The sequence below is a fragment of the Heloderma suspectum genome, chromosome 2 (assembly GCF_057233095.1).
Source record: "Heloderma suspectum isolate Gila_16-S chromosome 2, 16-S_ref, whole genome shotgun sequence".
Lineage (NCBI taxonomy): Eukaryota > Metazoa > Chordata > Lepidosauria > Squamata > Helodermatidae > Heloderma > Heloderma suspectum.
The window spans coordinates 61,447,368-61,467,280 of NC_139459.1; the positions used below are offsets into that span (position 1 = coordinate 61,447,368).

Below are 19,913 nucleotides of genomic sequence, written 5' to 3' on the forward strand. Positions count from 1 at the left end.
TCCAACACAGGAATCCTGAGAATTCTGTAACACAGTCTAAAAGGATGATGAAGCTGCAGATTCAGAGGAGGTATCAGAGTAGGAGAGGGACATCCCCAGGCCCGCCCACCCTCAAATACCAAAAGCACAAGCATAAGGACAGCTTGATTTGCCAGAAACTCCCTGGCCCAAGGAGGCTGTATTGCCCTCTTCTGACTCTAGCTCAGGAGCTCCAGTGGAACCAGTCTCCCCTGTATCATTGGAATCAACGGATGTTGAAACAACTAGGCCCTATTAACTAAAAAGGCTTCCCCCACCACAGGTGGAAACTGACCACCCAGATAGAACTGCAGCTCTCTTTAAGCCTTGGTCTGGGGATGCCAGTAGGTAAAGCAACATTTGAGACTTGTCCCTATGAGTCTCCAGTTCAAGCACCCGATGGAGCTGGGTGCCATCTTGTCTGGCTTTACTTTAATTTCCCTTGCTTGATTACCAGAACCTGGACTTTGCTTCACCTTGCCTTGCCTGCTTTGCCTGGCTGAAACTGGGACTTTGCCCTGCTTACCTTCTCTGACTCTGCTTTGTTGGACTTCAAACTTTGGCTATGAATCATCTACTTGGGCCAGAACCGGCACACTCTTGGAGCCATTGCTTGGAACTTAGCAGGTACAGGGCTTGTTCTAAAGATGGTGAGGGGGCTTTACCTCTTGCCATGCTGACTTACTCGAGTTTATTTATGCATTTGTATTTATTTATTAAAACATTTCCGAACTGCGTTTTGGCCCTAACAAGGGCCTTCAAGACACTGTACAAAACCAAATCACTAGAACAAATGTAAGGTAAAGTAAAGGTGTCCCCAACCAGTCGTGTCCGACTCTAGGGGGTAGTGCTCATCTCCATTTCTAAGCTGAAAAGCCAGCTCTGTCCAAAGATGCTTCCGTGGTCATGTGGCCGGCATGACTAAACACCGAGGTGCATGGAACACTGTTACCTTTCCCGCCGAAGCGGTACCTATTTATCTACTTGCAATTTCTTGCTTTCGAACTGCTAGGTTGGCAGAAGCTGGGACTGAAGACGGGAGCTCACTCCGTCACGCAGCACTCGGGTCTCAAACTGCTGTCCTGCCGACCTTTCAGTCTGCAGTTCAGCGTCTTAACCACTAAGCCACCATGGCCCATTAAGAACAAAACAATAAACCAAATTAAAATCAGAGCTTTAAAACAAAGAAGAGCAGAGTTAAAAGCGTCACTCTCATATTAAAAACCATTAAAAGTCAAGCAGAATAAAAATCTCTAAATGTCTACTTCCTGTCTAAAAACGATCAGAGATAGGCTGGTCTAAACTCCCTTTGGAGAGAATTCCATAATTGGAGTACTTTGGTGTTGTCAAATCCTTGTCAAAATATTTTGGAAAGGCACACTTAGTAGCTTGGTTAGCCCTTGCAGGAAAATGGCCTCTGCTCCCTTAGGAGAGGGTTCATGTTATCCCTTCCTTTCCAGTTTGTCCTCAGTAAATTGTAAAGGAGCAGGAAACCTCTGGCCTGTGGACCTAATGCAACCCATGGGGTTCCCTAATCCAGACTGCAAAGCCTTTGCTGATAGACATCCCCCTTTAAAATCCTGCCTCTCTTACCTTTGATCAGTCCTTTCTCCTGCAGGTTTTCAGGAGCGGGGCACAAATGCTTGGCCCTGAAAAAAAAAAGGCTTCCCATCTCAGTGGGGAACTGTTCTTGTCTCCAGTCAGCTGCTGATTGGAGATAAGAGCTTTTCCCTGCCAGGAAGAGGGAGAAGGGCCTGGGGAGGAAGCTGCAGAGTGTTTCAGTCCTGCTTACTTCTGAGGCTTGCCCTATGTGCTTCTGGGTAGATATGCAGAGGCCTGGTATTTGGGATGCTACTTGAAAGTGCTGCTGATTTATCTCTGCTTACTTCTGAGCAGACATGCAAAAGCTTGACTTGCTTACTTCTGAGTAGGCTTAAAATTGGTAAGAACTACTTCTGGCCCCGTCTACTTTGCCTTTGGCCACACCCATTTTGCCTTGGCCACGCCCACAGGTGGAATGTGGCGACAGACCTTTCCCAGAGTGAAATTTGACCCTGGGGCTGAAAAAGGTTCCCTCACCCCTGTTGTAGGGTATAGAAACATTTTGTAGTTGGACAGGAAAAAAAATACAGTTCTGGGACACTTCCTCCTCAAATTTGCCTTTCTCCCTATAAATCAGGAATTGGGAATGTGTGGTCCTCCAGATGTTGTTGGATTGCAACTCTCATGAGCCCTAGCCAGTTGCAGTTCAACATCATCTGGATACTGGGATTGGTGACCTCTTCACGAATTAGTCACTTCTTCTAAGTATACACAGTATGTGGTGTGCTTTGTAACTGAGCATAATATTGATATTGTTGCTGTTAAAACTGCTCCAAGCCCCTTCCCTCTAGCTAAATATAACCATCTAAGGGCACAATCCGATGCATGTTTAGACAGAAAGAAGTCCTACGACTCCCAGCATGCCCTAGCTAGGACTTCTTTCTGTCTAAACATGCATAGGATTGCACCTTAAGTTGGAATTACAAGTTTGCTTTGCACCTAACACAAAGCAATTGTATTCCTATTGTACTCTTATTATTGTAGGAGAGGAAAAGCTCAAGGCCAACAGCTGCACCATAGACTTTTACAGCGGGAACTGTTCTGGATTTTTACTTTAAAGACCAAATCTCCAGTTGGCCTGAATAAAGAGATGAACTGGATGGTGATGTATTAGGACAGGCTACTAATAACAGCACTCTGTATGTTTTTTATGTTTGGCCACTATATGGTTGATTTGCAGTTGTACTGGTGATGTTTGTAAATAATTCATTGTTATCTGTTAGTTTTGGATGAGTGCCCTTTAAGGAACTAATCATGACTTTATCAGGCTCCATCCTTTACATCTGTGCCTTAGTTGTTTTAAGAACTTAATGAGAGCACCAACCCTCTACAGGCTGTGCAGATAGCTTGAAACTTCCTGTTTGGACTGCATTCAGAGCTATTTTCTTATTTTATTTTCTTATCAGCCCACCAGTTGTATGTGATTTTATATATGTGTACTTTGTAGTTTAATTTATTTTAAACATCTGCATTTACTCCTATATATTTGCTTTTAGGACCAATGACGTTCCTTGCCATCCTCAAAAACAGTTTTTCATAGTTGAGCCCTTGGCCCGCTTGCAGTTTATTCATTATTATAACATGTACACCCTTTGGTGGCACATGCACTAGAGGAAGGAATGGGAAGAGTTTTAAATTGGTGAGTTTTTAACTTTTAATATAAACTTTTTGATAAATTTTATATAGTTTTAAGTAGCAGTTTTTAATAATTAAAACATTTTAAAACATAATATTGTTTGTGTATTCAGATCTAAATACTGTAGTGGCCTATACTGTTAATTGTGCTGTATGTGTAATATACAATGTGTTTCTATATATGTGTGTGTGTGTGTTTACTTTTGGGCATACCTTTTATTTACTAGACCATATACTTAGCACTAGACCACTGAGGAAGACTGTATGCTGAAACATGTTTGGTTTATTTGGTACTGGTTATTTTTGGTATGGTTAGGTTTTTATAACACAGCAGCATTGTATTCTCTCTCACTCGTTTGATGTGTGTGTATATATATATATGTTTACAGCACAACAACGGTGTATTCTTTCTTGTTTTTCTGTATATGTCTTAACTATATAAAAAAACCACTATTTGACTTTGTTCCAATTATATTTACTAACACCAGTACACCCAACCCAGTTGTTTTGTTGCTATATTTCTAAGGGTTTGGGAGAAATCTCCTGTTTGGGTTACATAAAAGGTGGTTGACTCATTACTAGCCAGTCATCAACAATATTTCAAAAATAAAGAGGCTGTCTATGAAACTATTATTTAATTGCTACAAAGATTAAAAAGAAGCCTAGTTGTACTACTGGCCAATAACATGTATTATGAAAGTCATTTCAAACTACAGATGGGTAATTTAATGTTTGAACAACAAAAACATCTCTACACATAGAAATTAGACAGGACAAAAACTAACCCCAAACCCAGACTTTTACGTGGAAGGAGCTTTGGAGATGGGGAAAGCATTTGTTCATGCAATTCCTGCACCAGAAGACTGAAGTCCAAGGCGGTTTTATCACCTTATGGCCTGTCTTAGTCTATACTTCTTTAAGGGTATGTAAATAGTGGTTTTAGTGTTCACATGTGGTAATACCAGGATTTTTTTTACAACTGATATTATTACAGGCCAATAAACCACCCAAGAAAGTAAGACTCTTATAGCCATATGACTACATATGTTTTGTTGTCTAAGGGCGTGATCGTCGGCCATAAGATAGGCTGGTTCCTGGGAACTGACCTTCACCCCCTCCTGTGTTGCGTTGTAGGCAGCATGGAATGGCCCCACACTCCGTACTCAGGAGCACAGAGCGGCAAAAATGGGGCGTTCCTGGGGGTGTGCCAGGGCGGGGAAGGTGGAAATCCGGTATGATACATCCAACGTGTCGTCCAGCTGCCGCTTCCCCCACTTGAACTTCCTGTGGCTAGACAGCTGAAATCGGCTATCTAGCCATAAATGCAGGGTGGCTGAAGCGCAGAGGGGACGATCCCCTCCCCATGCTTCTCCTGCCTTGCATTGGATAGGCGGTCTCCTATCCTGGTAGGATTGCTCCCTAAATATGTTAAGTTTTCATGCAACAGCTTATCTATAGTTTCTATACCTATGTTGTAAATATCAACTTAAAATCTGTCTGATGGTTAGGGCCAAACTACATATTATGTCAAAAGTATTTTAACTGAAGTGTTTAGAATTGGACACATCACTTTCCTTAGAAAAACTAGCCTTGGAGGATTCTGTTCTGGAACTGGTCCACATGGTGCAGAATAAGGGGTGTTAACTCATTCCCTGTGCCACTTCCCCATCAAAATTACCCCTGAAGTTGCTAAGCACTTTGGGTGGTATATACTTACATTGGGGGTTATTTTCAGCAGAGGGAAAAGGATTATACTCCCCTGCCCTACACCACAATCACATCACCTCCTTCCACAGCTGTTTTTTCTAAAGCAAGGGACACGACCAGTGCCAAGCATGTTTTTTAAAAAATACTTCTAATGTAACATGCAGTTTGGCCCTCAGTCTATTCACATGGAGTTGGATCTAGGATTTGCCTTCCACAAGAGGAAAGGACCTTCTGTGTGAGGAAGGGCTTTGCTCATGGAAGGTCCCCCCACTCACATCCAGGCACACCACATCTCACCCCATTCAGCAGATTCTCCTGACTGTGTAGCATTTTCAGTGGGTTGGTAGGGCTGCCGTGGGAAGAAGGGGGCAGGGAAGTCCACTGCTCATCCAACTAAATCTGGATCCAAACCTTTATGTGCAAATTAATTCCTGCTTCTCTACATTTAATCAGCTGATTATTAGCAATAGATTTATACTTTTGAATATCCTGTTGATTTGAAAGAATGTTATACTAGCATGCCCCATATGTTATTTTATCACAATTTGCATTGTTATAATAGGTTATTGACTTCTTTCAGGTTTAAGGGACTAAGGTAGTATTCAGTAATGACTCTGCACTACAAGTTTATTGCATATGCCCAAGGTTCATTCACCCCAAGCAATTTGGTCAATAACCAATTTTTCTACTTCTATCTCTTTCAAAATTCCAAACCAATAATCCCTGGTGCTTTTAAAAAATTATTTCAGTATCAGACTAACATTTCCCATGGAAATCAATATGGGTGCGATCTATTAGCCCAAAATCTGCAGCACTGCAATGCAAGCATATTAAAAATATTGATTTCACAAGCTACTGATGTTTTTGATTGACTTTAATGTTTGTAAGCAGCAATAACAGAATTTCAATGACTGAAACAAAGTTTTGATTAAAATTATAGATTTTTTTTTTAAATTGACTATTTTACTGTTTAAAGTGTATCACATGCTTTACTTGTCTGCCATGAAATGAGCACAGTAGTAAATACGCATCTGTAAATATTTTAGTCTACTTTCTCTTACATAATCAACCTTGAAAAGCTTCTGACATTTCCCTTCCAGTTTTCATAATGTCCAGTATCAAGTTTCAGTAGCCATATTTTTGTGTTGCCTTCTTTTCTTTGTTCTCTTAAACTCCTTTGTTAAGTGTTAAGGATTTGGCCACATTACAATGCACCAAACAGTTCCAAAGAAAGATTGGTTGATGTTTTTCATCTAATTGAAAAACTAAGAACTGTTTACAAAAATATACAGCAAGGGAACTTTTTGGACACTTGGGCTGCTGGCTACAGTCTAAGAAGCTAATACTTTTACGAGCATTGTTTTAGACGAAGAGCTAGCAAGTGTTTTTTCCCTTGTTCATGTTACACTCTAGGCAGTGCCTAAGCATTGATTTGCTTCAGAAGACCTAACCATAGAACTATAGCCAATGAGCCAAGCCTTACTTCAGTGATAAGTGATGCTTAAAAGCCCCTAAGAGGTCCTTAAGAGTGGTAAATTTCGCACTCTTTCCAGAAAGGAAGTCATGTCTTGCAGCATTTTAAAGACTAACAAATTTGTTATGGTACAAGCTTCTATGCACTGCAGTCCACTTCATCAGGTACATGTAATATTGTCTAGCAGAACATCACTTGTTGCCATCTATAGTGCCCAGCTAAAACCATTTGAAAGTGTCATCAGTGATCTACAGCCCATGCCGTACAATGATATTTCCCTTTCACACGACTGGGGTGGTAGACCCGTGCTTGCTTACAAACAGCCCCTCCACCAACCTAAAATAGCTACTAACTAGCAACAATAGGCCACGTAACAGAGATATGGACACAGGAACCAGACCCTGTAGCAGACCAAGATGCTAACTCTCAGAACCACTGTCGATTATCTTTGAGAAATCATGGAGGATGGGTGAAGTGCCAGATGATTGGAAGAGGGCTAATGTTATCCCTCTCTTCAAAAAGGGCAACAAGGAGGAACCTGGGAACTACAGACCAGTCAGTCTGATATCAATCCCTGGGAACATTCTGGAGCAGATTATAAAGCAATCCATCTGTAAGCACCTTGAAAACAGTGATTACTCGAAGCCAACATGGATTTGTCAAGAACAAATCCTGCCAGACGAATCTGATCTCATTTTTTGATCAGGTAACCTCCTTGGTGGACTGACAGAATATACCTCAACTTCAGCAAAGCTTTCGACAAAGTGCCCCAAAATATCTTGATAAGCAAACTAGCACAAAGTGGGCTAGATGAAACAACGATCCACTGGATCCACAGTTGGCTACAGAATCGGACTCAAAGACTGCTTATCAATGGGACCTTCTCAAACTGGGGAGAGGTAATAAGCAGAGTACCGCAGGGCTCAGTCCTGGGCCCAGTGCTCTTCAATATTTTTATTAATGACTTGGAGGAGGAGGTGCAGGGAATGCTGATCAAATTTGTAGATGACACAAAATTAGGCGGGATAGCTAATACCCTGAAAGACAGAAACAGAATTCAAAGTTATCTTGATAGGCTGGAGTGCTGGGCAGAAAACAACAGAATGACATTTAATAGGGATAAATGCCAAGTGCTGCACCTAGGAACAAGAAATCAAATGTACAGTTACAAGATGGAGGAGACTTGGCTCAACAATACTGCAAGTGAGAAGGATCTTGGAATTGTTGTAGATCACAAGCTGAATATGAGCCAACATGCTATTTTGGGTTGCATTAATAGAAGTATAGCTTCCAAATCCCGGGAAGTACTAGTTCCCCTCTACTCAGCACTGGTTAGGCCTCATCTGGAGTACTGTGTCCAGTTCTGGGCACCGCACTTTAAGAAAGATGCAGACAAACTGGAGAGGGTTCAGAGGAGAGCAATGAAGATGATCAGGGGACTGGAAACAAAGCCCTATGAAGAGAGATTGAAAGAACTGGGCATGTTGAGCACTGAGAAGACTGAGGGGAGATATGATAGCCCTCTTCAAGTACTTGAAATGTTGTCACAAAGAGGGAGAGCAGGATCTCTTCTCGATCATCCCAGAATGCAGGACACGGAATCATGGGCTCAAGTGACAGGAAGCCAGATTCCGGCTGAACATCAGGAAAAACTTCCTGACTGTTAGAGCAATACGACAATGGAACCAATTACCTACGGAGGTGGTGGGCTCTCCCACACTGGAGGCATTCAAGACGAGGCAGGACAGCCATCTGTCAGGGATGCTTTGACTTGGATTCCTGCATTGGGCAGGGGGTTGGACTTGATGGTTTTATAGGCCCCTTCCAACCCTACTATTCTATTATTCTAACTCTGTCCCCAAGTCTGCTTAGCCAGCACTATTGCAGGACCTAATAATGTGATCCACAACACCAGGGGCTCATTCACCTGCTCATCTTCCAATGTAATATATGCCATTACCCATCAGCAATGCCCTTCTGAATTCTACACAGGTCAATCAGACCAGTCTCTACACAAAATAATAAATGGTCATATTTGATGAATCTGACGTAATAAATGGAAACATTCAAAAATCAATGGGGAAATATTTCAACCACCCAGAACCCTCTGTAACTGACCCTGAAGTGCCCATCCCTAAACAAAGAAAATCCAAAGGTGACTGCAACATGAAACCACTGAATTGCAATTCATTAATAGGTTCATTTCTATCGCCTATGGCTTACTGTTGCCACCATGCCTGGCAACAGTAACTGAACATATACTATACACAGATAGGGAAGGAAACTGAAGATGGTCACTTTTACAAACATGAAGGTGGAGAATAAACAGCCTTCTAGACTCAATATGAAGAACTGCCTTTCTATTAAAGCTCAACCATGGGGATGCCTGCCCAATGGAACAGAATAGGAAACCCATGAGTTTAAAATCCACGAAGAAAATATTATTGAAAGGGAGGAGGGGAGATAAAGATGAATAGCCAAAGTATCAAGACAGTACATGTGAGAGCCAGGGATTTCTTGCAGACAGAATGGCCTCTATACTCTGTTTATGCTCACGCACATAGCTCCTGCATCTACATCTATAAAAGTGGTAGCTCTGCCTGTGTATTCCTCTGAACATTCAGAGCATTCCTCGCAACTAAAGAGAATGAACAAGTTCACTTGCATATGACTTCTATGTGTGTAGGAGTACATGTAGACTTCTGGATTTTAGTGTGTATCTGCAAATGGGTTTGACTATGACAAGATTCCCCTTCATGGATCACTGCCTTGTTGTGGCAAAGGGGCTTGCGTAACTCAGTGAAGCCATAAGCTATGCCGTGCAGGGCCACCCAAGACGGACAGGTCATGGCAGAGAGTTCTGACAAAATGTGGTCCACTGGAGAAGGAAATGGCAACCCACTCCAGTATTCTTGCCAAGAAAACCCCATGGAACGTATCACAAGGCTAAAAGAGATGACGCCGGAAGATGAGCCCCTCAGGTCGGAAGGTGTCCAATACGCTACTGGGGAAGAGCAGAGGGTATTTCCAAGTAGCACCAAAAAGAGTGAAGCGGCTGGGCCAAACCCGAAAGGACACTCAGCTGTGGATGTGTCTGGTGGTGAAAAGAAAATCCGATGCTGTAAAGAACAATATTGTTTAGGAACCTGGAATGTCAGATCAATGAATCAAGGTAAGCTGGAGGTGGTCAAACATGAGATGGCAAGATTGAACATCGACATCTTGGGAATCAGCGAACTAAAATGGACAAGCATGGGCAAATTTAATTCAGGTGACTATCATATCTACTATTGTGGGCAAGAATCCCTTAGAAGAAATGGAGTAGCACTCATAGTCAACAAAAGGGTGGGAAAAGCAGTACTGGGGTACAATCTTAAAAATGATAGAATGATCTCAGTACGAATCCAAGGCAAACCATTCAACATCACAGTAATTCAAGTCTATGCCCCAACCACTGAGGCCGAAGAAGCTGAGGTTGATCGGTTCTATGAAGACCTACAACACCTTCTAGAACTAACACCAAAAAAAGATGTCCTCTTCATCATAGGGGATTGGAATGCTAAAGTAGGAAGTCAAGAAATCACCGGGATAACAGGCAGGCATGGCCTTGGTGTACAAAATGAAGCAGGACAAAAGCTAATAGAGTTTTGCCAAGAGAACATGCTGATCATAGCAAACACTCTTTTCCAACAGCACAAGAGGCGACTGTACACATGGACGTCACCAGATGGTCAATATCGAAATCAGATTGATTATGTCCTTTGCAGCCAAAGATGGAGAAGCTCCATACAGTCAGTAAAAACAAGACCTGGAGCTGACTGTGGCTCAGATCATGAGCTGCTTCTTGCAAAATTTCGGCTTAAATTGAAGAACGTCGGGAAAACCACTAAACCGTTCAGGTATGACCTAAATCATATCCCTGATGAATATACAGTGGAGGTGAGGAATAGATTTCAGGGATTAGACCTGATAGACAGAGTGCCTGAGGAACTATGGATGGAGATCCGTAACACTGTTCAGGAGGCAGCAACGAAATCCATCCCAAAGAAAAAGAAATGCAAGAAAGCAAAGTGGCTGTCTGAGGAGGCTTTACAAGTAGCTGAGGAAAGAAGGGAAGCGAAAAGCAAGGGAGAAAGGGGAAGATATACCCAACTGAGTGCAGTGTTCCAGAGAATAGCAAGGAGAGAAAAGAAGGCCTTCTTAAATGAACAATGCAAAGAAATCGAGGAAAACAACAGAATGGGAAAGACTAGAGATCTCTTCAAGAAAATTGGAGATCTCAAGGGAACGTTTTGTGCAAAGACGGGCATGATAAAGGACAAAGAAGGCAGGGACCTAACAGAAGCAGATGAGATTAAGAAGAGGTGGCAAGAATACACAGAAGAACTATACAGGAAAGATCTGAATGTCCCTGATAGCCATGATAGTGCGGTCACTGAACTTGAGCCGGACATCCTCGAGAGTGAAGTCAAGTGGGCCTTAGGAAGCATTAGTAACAACAAAGCTAGCGGAGATGACAGTATTCCAGCCGAGCTATTTAAAATCCTAAAAGATGATGCTGTGAAAGTGCTGCATTCAATATGCCAACAAATCTGGAACACTCAACAGTGGCCACAAGACTGGAAAAGGTCAGTTTACATTCCAATTCCAAAGAAGGGCAACACCAAAGAGTGTTCAAACTACCGCACAATTGCGCTCATTTCACATGCCAGCAAGGTGATGCTCAAAATCCTACAAGCTAGGCTTCAGCAGTATGCGAACCGAGAACTACCGGAAGTACAAGCTGGGTTTAGAAGAGGCAGAGGAACTAGAGATCAAATCGCCAACATTCGCTGCATCATGGAGAAAGCAAGAGAATTCCAGAAAAACGTCTATTTCTGCTTCATTGACTACGCTAAAGCCTTTGATTGTGTGGATCACAACAAACTGTGGCAAATTCTTAAAGTGATGGGAGTACCAGACCACCTTACCTGTCTCCTGAGAAACCTGTACGAGGGTCAAGAAGCAACAGTAAGAACCAGAGATGGAACAACCGATTGGTTCAAAATTGGGAAAGGAGTACGACAAGGCTGCATATTGTCACCCTGCTTATTTAACTTATATGCAGAGTACATCATGAGAAATGCCGGGTTGGAGGAATCAGAGGTCGGAATTAAGATTGCCGGGAGAATTATCAACAACCTCCGATATGCAGACAATACCACCCTAATGGCAGAAAGCGAAGAGGATCTCAAGAGCCTCTTGTTGAGGGTGAAAGAGGAGAGTGCAAAAGCTGGTTTGAAACTCAACATTAAAAAAACGAAGATCATGGCATCTGGCCCCATCACTTCCTGGCATATAGAAGGGGAAGAAATGGAAGCAGTGACAGATTTTACTTTCTTGGGCTCCAAGATCACCGCAGACGGTGACTGTAGCCATGAAATTAAAAGACGCTTGCTCCTGGGGAGGAAAGCTATGGCCAACCTAGACAGCATAGTAAGAAGCAGAGACATCACCTTGCCGACAAAGGTCCGTCTAATCAAAGCTATGGTTTTCCCAGTAGTAATGTATGGCTGTGAGAGCTGGACTATAAGGAAGGCTGAGCGCCGAAGAATTGATGCTTTCGAGCTGTGGTGCTGGAGAAGACTCTTACGAGTCCCCTGGACTGCAAGGAGGTCAAATCAGTCCATCCTAAAGGAAATCAACCCTGAGTGCTCATTGGAAGGACAGATACTGAAGCTGAAGCTCCAATATTTTGGCCACCTAATGCGAAGAGAAAACTCCCTGGAAAAGACCCTGATGCTGGGAAAGACTGAAGGCAAAAGGAGAAGGGGACGGCAGAGGATGAGATGGCTAGATAGCATCACGGATGCAATGAATATGAACTTGAGCACGCTCCGGGAGAGAGCGCAGGACACGAAGGCCTGGCGTGCTATGGTCCATGGGGTCACGAAGAGTCGGACACGACTGAACGACTGAACAACAACAACATGACAAGATTCAAACATGATATTAGCAGTATGGCAGTGGCTGAAAACCACTTTGATTTGGATGTGGGCTCTATATGGTTCATGTCATGTTTGTAAAGAGTAAACTGCCTGGTCTGGCACCCTTGGAATGGGGGAATGCTAACATGCAGCATTCCACATAATGGAGCTATTAACACGACATGACAGCCCACCATGTGCCAGAGCTCAGCCCCAGTGCAGCTCTATAGTGGGCTCTATAGTTTGCAGTCAGAATTTGATCAGAAGTAGTCCACAAGGGCTTGGAGCCCAGATCAGTAGTGAGAAGCCAGGGGCCTAAGAATCTGGCTATGCCTAGTTACTCATATAATGGCAAGAGGAAAGGGGATAAGGCTGGTTTGGGCCTATCTGGCCTGTGGTATGTCAGAATCAGTGTGAGCTTATCTCTTTCAGTGTTCTCAGAGGAAAGCAGGCAGGAGTTAAGTTACTCCAGTCCAGCTGCTAGCTTCGACCTTGACAGGGAAGGAAGCTGGCAACTTCTCTATAAAAACTGAAGAGAAGAGGTTGGAGTTTTTCAGAGGTGTCACACAGGCTGAAGCATCACCTCTGTTTGGGCAGGGGCCTCGTTGATGGGCTAAATCCCAAGTCAGTTATCAGGAGGAGGGCTATCGCAGCCATACCTTCGCTTTTAAGCAGTTGCTCAGGCTGGGAGCTTTTGTTAGGAACTTTCTCATCTTTATTGCCCCAAATCTTCTCTGTTTGGACTTACTACAGTCTGAGCCTCTTTAAGCACTCTGCACATGGACTCTCCATCCAATTTGGACCTTTGTCTCTTTGAACTTTGTATTGTTAAGAACCTTCCATGGAAAGTATTGTTGTACCTTTTCACAGACCTTGAATTCTTGTTTGCTATGGACTATGTATCTCCATCATCGATAGCCCACAGTTGTCAGCTGTCCTAGACTGATCCTCACTCTTGCACTTTTCTATGCCTGGAACCATGTAGCATGGAGATAGCAAAGTGGAAGCTACGGTCATCAAAATCTCTGTGTGGGATTACTCTGGATTTACTCTTGACCCTTGGATTTGATAGGGCTTGACCCATGTAGACCCACGGAGGTTCCAACAAAGAATTAAAGGTTGGATTAAATCTCTGAGTGTGTGGATTTATTTAGGTATTTTTCTAGAAGTCTTGTCTTTGATTGCCTGGGATGACTTACTCCAGAAATCTTTCAAGCCTCTTGTCCTTTATTCTAAGCCATAGAGATTACAACGGGTAAACTAAGTTGTAGCAATCTCTGACACGGTTATCGTTATTAGCTTTGGATTGTCTTGGAATTACTTACAGAGCCTATAGCTAATTGTCACCAGCTCTATGATTTCTGAAGAGTGTAACCATTAAGATCTTACCATGGGATTTGCTACAATAAAAGAGTCTCACTGTGTCAGAATGCCAGAGTGTGTGCCTGAAGGATTGGTCCCATGAGACCATGGGTTATTTAACCCACAGTGAAGCTGTGGCATCTGCGGGGTGCATGCAGCTCCATTTTGAATATGCAACCTCTGCTCAGGGGTTGTTGTGTTGTGCGAACCTTGGGAGCATAGGTTATGCGAGGGTTAAACAACCCTCGCATAACCCATGGTCTTTTTTAGGGTTAAGTTTAATAATTGTTTAATAACAATTAAATAACCCACAACAAGCCTGGGCATGTTGTCTGAAACTGGTCAATAGCTCTAAGCTACATGCTCCACTATTTACAAAAGTAATGCTAGGTGCTTGAAAGCCCACCCATGTAGCAGTGGTTTTGAATGGCTGCCACCCTGCTAATTCATTGTTTCAATCAGACTTAATATGCATCTTACACACAAGAATTTTTGCAGTGCACTGAAAAATCAGTTTTAAAAGTTATGTTATGGTAAACAGGTGCATAACAATAGTTATTAAGAATGAAAATAATATACTAGGGAATTTCCAATATTATTAATAAATTAAATTTGAATAAACTGCAACTGTAACCCTGTATCAAATTAAAGGACAAGGTTTTAGAGGCCAAGATGAGCAAATCATTTATGCTGAACAAATTGATACTTTATTACAATGATTAGACAGTATTTACATATGCTGAACACTAAAAAGACAAAGGAATACTGAAAGAGTATACATTAATCAAACATGCACATAATTACTTCATGTTCCATCTTAGGGGAAAAATTATTTGATTCCCTGTAATCTTTGGCTTGTTATACATTGCTAATTGAAAGGATAAAACGAATGAAGATAAATTTGCTTTTGAACCTCTATCTTTACATATTGATTTAAAGACTGATAGTAAGCATGTTCGGCCCCAAAGGAGTTCAGTGGGTGGAAAGGCAAACAGCTTTTCAAAAAAAGTACAGGGTACAGATCTTTCTGGACAGCACTGTAGCTCAGTGATAGAGCACTTGCTTTACATGCAGAAGGTCCCAGGTTTGATTTCCCACATCTCCAGGTAGGGCTAGGAAATAATTGCACCTGAAACCCTGGAGAGCTGCTGCCAGTCAGTGTTGACAATGCTGGGCTAGATCGTCTGACTCAGTATAAGGCAGCTTCCTATGTTCCTGACAATACTAATTCAGATTGCAATGGGAGGATGCTTGTTGGAATTTCCCCCTGTGCCAAAAAACCCCTACACATAGAAAACTAGCATATCAAGAAGAAAGCTAGGCCAGAACCTTTCTCCCTAATATGCTAAGCTTCCATGATCAGGGAATTTTTGGTGTGGGAACACAGACATTGCCCAGCACCATCTTCTGAGAATGCTGAGCAGTAGTGTAGTGCCAAATTCAGAAGTGCAGGGTCCCTTCGTGACAGTCACAGCCATGCCCCTTCTAAGACTGTACAACCTTGTAAGATATACAGCCTTCAACTGGGATCCAAAAACAGTGCAGCTGAGAGTAAGGCAGGGGTATTTCAATTGGATGTCTGAGAAAAAATGCAGGGGTGTTAATCTTTTTCACTCACTCACTCACACATTTTAGGTTTTCAAAATATGATACTCCATGGAAGCTTCAACCTCTCAACTTGGCCCTCATGGACAGATCCCTTATAATTTAAACAGCCCCCTTGCACACTCCCTTAGCACCCCAACATTACCCATTAGCCTTTCCTAAGCTCCTTCATTATATCTCTCCCATCCCGCAACAGAAATGTCCACACACACAGCTCACACACACACACACATGCACACCTTCTTTCTCCTCTCCCCGCAATGGATTTTTTTTCTGTTTCCCTCCCGCCCCTCCCCAGGGTTTGTTTGCCCAGATACATGCTAACCTTGTACCAAAAAGTGTAGCTGACAGAGCAGGTTGCATTCGGCAATTCTGCTTACTGTAGAAATTAATGTTCAAGAATTAACGGTGAAATCCAATGGGTCCTTATTTCGAATTAAATTTACAGAGATCTTGGGAAGGCAGCTAAGGCTGCAATCCTACACACACTTACCTGGGAAAAAGCCCAGTTGAACATAGTAGGACTGACTTCTGAGTAAACATGCATAGGATTGTGTGATAAATACTAAAAACTGGCACAAACCAGCCACCTGCCCTGCCCCATAAGTAAATAATGGTGGCAGCACCCCCCCCCCCCCGCAGCTGCCATGGGCGGCAGCAGCAGCCCTGAACGGGTGGCCAGTGTTGCAGGAGACGAGGGCAGAGCTGGGTACGCAGGCACAGAGCAGGGATGGGCAGAGAAGCCAAGGGGGGGGGGAGAGGAGGCTGCGGCGCTCCCTCTCTCCCTCGCTCCCTTTGTCTGGCCAGCAGCCAAGAGGCAGTCGCCCGCACTCCCTTTGCTTCCTCCTCTTTCCTGAGCAGACTGTGACCCAGCTGGGGGCTGGCTTCAAAAAAAGTTCCGGAGCGATGCCCTGGCATGACCCGCCACCAGTACACCACTGATACTGAGCATGGAAGGTCTAGAGCCACTGCAACACTATGCTTCCCAAGCCCAACCCAGTCAAGTTCCCCAGAATGATACCAAGTCAATAGTATTAAAAGCCACTGAGAGGTCCAGGAGAATTAATAGGGCTGCACTCCCTCATCCATTGCCCTAGCATAAGTCATCTACCAGGGTGACTAAGGACATTTCTTTCCCAAATCCAGGCCTGACACTGGATTGGAATGGATCCAAATAATCTGAATCGAGTGGCCACCACCCTCTCCAACACCTTGCTCAAAAATAGAAGATTGGACATTGGGCAGTATTGTCCTTGATCACAGGATCAAGACTTGGTTTTGTTTTGTTTTCCAAAATGAATCTCACTAGCACTTATTAAAGGGTAGCAGGATCTACTACCTCTCTCAGAGAAGCACTGATTAACTGTGAGGTCCATAATCCCAGCCCAACTCTGGCAGGTATTAGCAACCAGGACTGGCAAGGATTTAGAGTACTTGTGGTAGGCCTCAGTCCTCCGAGTAGTTTGTCCACATCCTTTGGTTGCATAATCTGAAAAAAATATCTGTAACAAACTAGACAGTGCTCTAGCTGCATCCACTCTGACTCTGTTAAATTATGGCATCCAAGTCAACATGGATGCGATCAATTCTGTCTCCAAAATGTAATGTGAACTAGTCACAGCAGGCTTCCACTGGATGACACTGTGCAGACACAAGGGTAGCAAAGAAGTTACTTTATCATCACCTCTGCCACAGAATAAGCCCAAAGAAGGGTTTTTACTTGTGTTTGGTCACATTCATTACAAGTCTTTTGCTCCTTGTGCTCAAGCTGCCAATCCAATCATTTTGGTTGATGTAGTTTGGTAGTGATCATATGAATGGCCCGAGTCATCCCCTCGTTCCAAGCGGAGAGCAGGAGCTCAGCAGGACTGCTGTCTAAAGCTGCAGGAAAATTCCCCAGGAAGGTCAGAAAACCTTCTGGATTCATCCATCTATGAGGGTAGGCTTCAAAACTAGTCCCCCCCTTTCCAGATGTTATAGGTAGCCTGAAGGTCAATTGTGATCAGGCCATAATCAGGTTCATAATACCATATGAAAGGAACTCTGCCTCAGTACACTGTGACGGGCCTATCCAATGCACGGCGGGAGGAGCATGGATGGTATTGTCCGCACTCCAGCTGCCCTGCATTTGCAGCTAGATGGCCGATTTCAGCTGTCTAGCTGTGGGACATCTGAGTGCGGGGTGGGGAGGCTGGACGAGGCATAGGAAGTGTCATATCGACACGAACTCCCCACCCCCGGGAATGTCTCCTTTCCCCCTGCTCCATGCTGCTCTTAAGTGTGCAGAGTGCGGGGACAATTTGTGCTGCCTATGAGGCGGCAGGGGAGGGGTGGGGAGGCAGTTCTCTAGGAACCGACCAATCCTATGGCTGTCTAGCAGCCATAGGATTATGCCCGAAGAACATTTAAAAAAAACAACTGACTTCTAAAGGCACACATAAGGAAGTTAAGATAACAAATAGCATGGCTGTATTTTAGGATTCTCAAGAGGTTTTGATTTGAAACGTGCACACCTACGTATATGAATCTCATAATTGGTTCAAAAACGAAGTGTCTTCTCTCAGTTATTAGGGTGTTGTAAATTGCTATGTGATAGTTTATCTTAATCCACAAAAATATTGAATAATCCAGTAGATTATAAAAATGGGTTACAGTTCTCTCAGTTCTCTCAGAATTTATACTTCTGTATAAATTCAACATCAAAGACAGAAAAATATCTGGTAACTAAATGAAACTATGGGCAGTTCAAAAAGCAAAGCTTTCTAATATCAAAGCAGGTGGCTCTGACACCTGCAGCTACAAGTCAATTGAGAGTGTTAAGTTCTATGAAGAATTACTACTTTCAAGCATGGCTGGTGATTTTGGACAGCAGCACTTAAGAAACCTTCAATCAGGTAGTTCCATCACCACACATTTTATAAAGCATCCCCACTGTCAAAATTTGTAGGAGTTTAGAGAGCCTAACCTTCGGAAAGGTTAAAAATGTTGGGGATTGGTTTTGATCATTCTCTTGAACATTTTTGCTTCAAATAATGGAGATCATTGTCCCAATGTACAATTAGGGCAGAATTCATGTACTCAAAATTGACTCATTAATATGGTGATTTGCTTAGATACAATTGTCTAACAGCTGCCTAAACAATGAATTTTGCTCTATAGACCATATGAGATTAAGACTGCAATCCTAAACACATTGCTTGGGAGCAAGTACCACTGAACCAGGTGTGACTTAGGGGCAAACTAAACAGGACATTAAAAATGATAGCTTTATACTTACCCTAAATTTCTGTTCTCAAAGAAAGCAGACAGACAGCCACTGTCCTTTGGATATCCCCTCCCACTAGCTGGAAGGCAGCATGAGCTTGCTGACTGACTCCTCCTTGGGAAGGGCCCCTCATTTTCCTCAGAATGGAATGTAAAAGATGTATGAACCTAGTTAACAGTAAAACAATGCTAGGACACAAACAGGTACATACCAAGTGGGCCACGTACCAGGAAATAAATCCAAAACAACTTCCAGATATAGAAGCAGAAGGATTTCATCCAAGGAGACCCTGCTTATCCCCCCACATATCCCTATCGTTCAGAAGGCTGAGTAAATCCCTAAAACCCTACAAAGGTGCAAGACTGTCCTCCTGTATTCCTCAATAGCAGGAATTTACAGTAAGTATAACGTTCCTGTTTTTTCTGAGGTGTGTGTGTGCACGCGCGCGTGCATGCACTGTCTGTTCATATGTGTATGCAAATGGTTTTTATACTATATGTATATTACTGTATTTTTTAGGTTTTAATCTTTGTAAACCACCCAGACAGCTTTGGCTATTGGGCGGAATAGAAATGTAATAAATAATGAAATGAAATGAAGGGCAGGAGGGCAGTTACTAAACTTTAGGCTATAACACAGTATAGAGCAGAGATAAAATAGCTGGACAAAGGATCAGATTGTGAGTCCTTGCTGTCATAGAACTCTTTGTGGGATTTGCCATCTGAATGCTGCATCAGCAGATATAAACATGTCCACTTTGAATGCTTTCTGAACATGTGCAATCCAGCCATATTGCTATTTGGAGGCTGACTCCCCTGGTGAGGCAGTCTATGTCCAGCCACCCGGTCAGAGACTCTTTCAATGTTCTTGTGATCCAAACAAACTTGTGCTCCTGTCTGGTAATCTCATCTTGGAAGAACTTGTTGGGTGGAGTGGGGGGTACTGGTATGGAATCTGGACCACTCTACTACTACTTGACAGGACACCATCATACCCACAAGTTGCATCAGTAACAATAGAACTGTCCATGCTGAAAAGCTGATCTGGTGCACCATATGTCAGCTTGATGTATCTCTCCTCTGACAGGAATATGAGGAATTAAGTTGTGTTGAGCAAAATTCCAAGGTGGTCCAAGAACTGTGTCAGTTGCAGGAAGTTCATCTCCCAGTTCACTATGAAGCCATGCTCTCATAGACAGTCCAGAGTGCATTGACTCCTGTCTGAGGAACTGGAATGGGTCAGAATGCTATTCAGGTAAGTTTAAAGAAAAAAACTGCCT

At 43.1% G+C, this 19,913-nt stretch overlaps 1 protein-coding gene across 28 annotated transcripts in view; it reads right to left on the reverse strand.

Moving 5' to 3' along the window:
- The window catches only part of ARB2A (ARB2 cotranscriptional regulator A), a 362,761-nt gene that overhangs the window by 64,098 nt on the left and 278,750 nt on the right, over positions 1 to 19,913 (reverse strand). The window lies entirely within an intron of this gene.